The following is a 4,947-nucleotide window of genomic DNA, read 5'->3' on the forward strand; positions in this document are numbered from 1 at the left end:
ACTGTTATGTACAGTGTCCACACAGAGAGGAACAGAAACACTGGCAGCATGACTGTTATGTACAGTGTCCACACAGAGAGGAACAGAAACACTGGCAGCATGACTGTTATGTACAGTGTCCACACAGAGAGGGACAGAAACACTGGCAGCATGACTGTTATGTACAGTGTCCACACAGAGAGGGACAGAAACACTGGCAGCATGACTGTTATGTACAGTGTCCACACAGAGAGGGACAGAAACACTGGCAGCATGACTGTTATGTACAGTGTCCACACAGAGAGGAACAGAAACACTGGCAGCATGACTGTTATGTACAGTGTCCACACAGAGAGGAACAGAAACACAGGCAGCATGACTGTTATGTACAGTGTCCACACAGAGAGGGACAGAAACACTGGCAGCATGACTGTTATGTACAGTGTCCACACAGAGAGGGACAGAAACACTGGCAGCATGACTGTTATGTACAGTGTCCACACAGAGAGGGACAGAAACACTGGCAGCATGACTGTTATGTACAGTGTCCACACAGAGAGGAACAGAAACACTGGCAGCATGACTGTTATGTACAGTGTCCACACAGAGAGGAACAGAAACACTGGCAGCATGACTGTTATGTACAGTGTCCACACAGAGAGGGACAGAAACACTGGCAGCATGACTGTTATGTACAGTGTCCACACAGAGAGGGACAGAAACACTGGCAGCATGACTGTTATGTACAGTGTCCACACAGAGAGGGACAGAAACACAGGTAGCATGACTGTTATGTACAGTGTCCACACAGAGAGGGACAGAAACACTGGCAGCATGACTGTTATGTACAGTGTCCACACAGAGAGGGACAGAAACACTGGCAGCATGACTGTTATGTACAGTGTCCACACAGAGAGGGACAGAAACACTGGCAGCATGACTGATGTACAGTGTCCACACAGAGAGGGACAGAAACACTGGCAGCATGACTGTTATGTACAGTGTCCACACAGAGAGGGACAGAAACACTGGCAGCATGACTGTTATGTACAGTGTCCACACAGAGAGGGACAGAAACACTGGCAGCATGACTGTTATGTACAGTGTCCACACAGAGAGGGACAGAAACACTGGCAGCATGACTGTTATGTACAGTGTCCACACAGAGAGGGACAGAAACACTGGCAGCATGACTGATGTACAGTGTCCACACAGAGAGGAACAGAAACACTGGCAGCATGACTGTTATGTACAGTGTCCACACAGAGAGGGACAGAAACACTGGCAGCATGACTGTTATGTACAGTGTCCACACAGAGAGGGACAGAAACACTGGCAGCATGACTGTTATGTACAGTGTCCACACAGAGAGGGACAGAAACACTGGCAGCATGACTGTTATGTACAGTGTCCACACAGAGAGGGACAGAAACACTGGCAGCATGACTGTTATGTACAGTGTCCACACAGAGAGGGACAGAAACACTGGCAGCATGACTGTTATGTACAGTGTCCACACAGAGAGGGACAGAAACACTGGCAGCATGACTGTTATGTACAGTGTCCACACAGAGAGGGACAGAAACACTGGCAGCATGACTGTTATGTACAGTGTCCACACAGAGAGGAACAGAACCACTGGCAGCATGACTGTTATGTACAGTGTCCACACAGAGAGGAACAGAAACACTGGCAGCATGACTGTTATGTACAGTGTCCACACAGAGAGGGACAGAAACACAGGCAGCATGACTGTTATGTACAGTGTCCACACAGAGAGGGACAGAAACACTGGCAGCATGACTGTTATGTACAGTGTCCACACAGAGAGGCACAGAAACACTGGCAGCATGACTGTTATGTACAGTGTCCACACAGAGAGGGACAGAAACACTGGCAGCATGACTGTTATGTACAGTGTCCACACAGAGAGGGACAGAAACACTGGCAGCATGACTGTTATGTACAGTGTCCACACAGAGAGGGACAGAAACACTGGCAGCATGACTGTTATGTACAGTGTCCACACAGAGAGGGACAGAAACACTGGCAGCATGACTGATGTACAGTGTCCACACAGAGAGGAACAGAAACACTGGCAGCATGACTGTTATGTACAGTGTCCACACAGAGAGGGACAGAAACACTGGCAGCATGACTGTTATGTACAGTGTCCACACAGAGAGGGACAGAAACACTGGCAGCATGACTGTTATGTACAGTGTCCACACAGAGAGGGACAGAAACACTGGCAGCATGACTGTTATGTACAGTGTCCACACAGAGAGGGACAGAAACACTGGCAGCATGACTGTTATGTACAGTGTCCACACAGAGAGGGACAGAAACACTGGCAGCATGACTGTTATGTACAGTGTCCACACAGAGAGGGACAGAAACACTGGCAGCATGACTGTTATGTACAGTGTCCACACAGAGAGGAACAGAACCACTGGCAGCATGACTGTTATGTACAGTGTCCACACAGAGAGGAACAGAAACACTGGCAGCATGACTGTTATGTACAGTGTCCACACAGAGAGGGACAGAAACACTGGCAGCATGACTGTTATGTACAGTGTCCACACAGAGAGGGACAGAAACACTGGCAGCATGACTGTTATGTACAGTGTCCACACAGAGAGGGACAGAAACACAGGCAGCATGACTGTTATGTACAGTGTCCACACAGAGAGGGACAGAAACACTGGCAGCATGACTGTTATGTACAGTGTCCCCACAGAGAGGGACAGAAACACTGGCAGCATGACTGTTATGTACAGTGTCCACACAGAGAGGGACAGAAACACTGGCAGCATGACTGTTATGTACAGTGTCCACACAGAGAGGGACAGAAACACCGGCAGCATGACTGTTATGTACAGTGTCCACACAGAGAGGGACAGAAACACTGGCAGCATGACTGTTATGTACAGTGTCCACACAGAGAGGGACAGAAACACTGGCAGCATGACTGATGTACAGTGTCCACACAGAGAGGAACAGAAACACTGGCAGCATGACTGTTATGTACAGTGTCCACACAGAGAGGAACAGAAACACTGGCAGCATGACTGTTATGTACAGTGTCCACACAGAGAGGGACAGAAACACTGGCAGCATGACTGTTATGTACAGTGTCCACACAGAGAGGGACAGAAACACTGGCAGCATGACTGTTATGTACAGTGTCCACACAGAGAGGGACAGAAACACAGGCAGCATGATTGTTATGTACAGTGTCCACACAGAGAGGGACAGAAACACTGGCAGCATGACTGTTATGTACAGTGTCCACACAGAGAGGGACAGAAACACTGGCAGCATGACTGTTATGTACAGTGTCCACACAGAGATTGACAGAAACACAGGCAGCATGATTGTTATGTACAGTGTCCACACAGAGAGGGACAGAAACACTGGCAGCATGACTGTTATGTACAGTGCCCACACAGAGAGGAACAGAAACACTGGCAGCATGACTGTTATGTACAGTGTCCACACAGAGAGGGACAGAAACACTGGCAGCATGACTGCTATGTACAGTGTCCACACAGAGAGGGACAGAAACACTGGCAGCATGACTGTTATGTACAGTGTCCACACAGAGAGGGACAGAAACACTGGCAGCATGACTGTTATGTACAGTGTCCACACAGAGATTGACAGAAACACAGGCAGCATGATTGTTATGTACAGTGTCCACACAGAGAGGGACAGAAACACTGGCAGCATGACTGTTATGTACAGTGCCCACACAGAGAGGAACAGAAACACTGGCAGCATGACTGTTATGTACAGTGTCCACACAGAGAGGGACAGAAACACTGGCAGCATGACTGTTATGTACAGTGTCCACACAGAGAGGGACAGAAACACTGGCAGCATGACTGTTATGTACAGTGTCCACACAGAGAGGGACAGAAACACAGGCAGCATGACTGTTATGTACAGTGTCCACACAGAGAGGAACAGAAACACTGGCAGCATGACTGTTATGTACAGTGTCCACACAGAGAGGAACAGCAAGCAGGAAAGAGCTTTAGGACTGCTTCCCCTATCCCCAGCCTTCTCCCCATCTTAATTCTGCTGTTAGGTCTGTCTTGATGGTTAGTAATTGTCTTCCTGTTGTCACATTCTGACCTTAGTTCCTTTGTTTTGTCTTTTGTTTTATTTGGTCATGGCGTGAGTTGGGTGGGTAATCTATGTTTTCTATTTCTGTGTTGGTTTTCTGTGTTTGGCCTGATATGGTTCTCAATCAGAGGCAGCTGTCAATCGTTGCCCCTGATTGGGAACCATATTTAGGTAGCCTGTTTTCTGTTGGGTTTTGTGGGTGGTTGTTTTCAGTCTTTGTGTGTCTGCACCAGATAGAACTGTTTCAGTTTTCACTTTGTTGTTTTTTGTATTTTGAGTTGTTCACTTCATTAAATAAGATGAACAATTACCACGCTGCGCATTGGTACTCTGATCCTTCAAACTTCTCCTCCTCAGACGAGGAGGAAGACGACAGCCGTTATAGAACCACCCACCAAAAAAGGACCAAGCAGCGTGGTAACGGGCAGCAGCAGGAGAACCAGCGATATCTGGAGAAATGGACTTGGGAGGAGATTCTGGACGGCAAGGGACCCTGGGCATAGGCTGGTGAGTATCGCCGCCCCAAAGCTGAGCTGGAGGCAGTGAAAGCGGAGAGGCGGTGGTATGAGGAGGCTGCACGAAAGCGCGGCTGGAAGCCAGAGAGGCAGCCCCCAAAAATTATTGGGGGGGGGGCACACGGGGGTGTGGCTAAGCCAGGTAGGAGACCTGAGCCAACTCCCCGTGCTTACCGTGGAGAGAGAGCGACCGGGCAGGCACCGTGTTATGCAGAGATGCGCACGGTGTCCCCGGTAAGCAGGCATAGCCCGGTGCGGTACATAGCAGCACCTCGTATCGGCCGGGCTAGAGTGGGCATCGAGTCAGGTGCCATGAAGC

This window comes from Salvelinus namaycush, unplaced genomic scaffold, assembly GCF_016432855.1.
Source record: "Salvelinus namaycush isolate Seneca unplaced genomic scaffold, SaNama_1.0 Scaffold683, whole genome shotgun sequence".
NCBI lineage: Eukaryota > Metazoa > Chordata > Actinopteri > Salmoniformes > Salmonidae > Salvelinus > Salvelinus namaycush.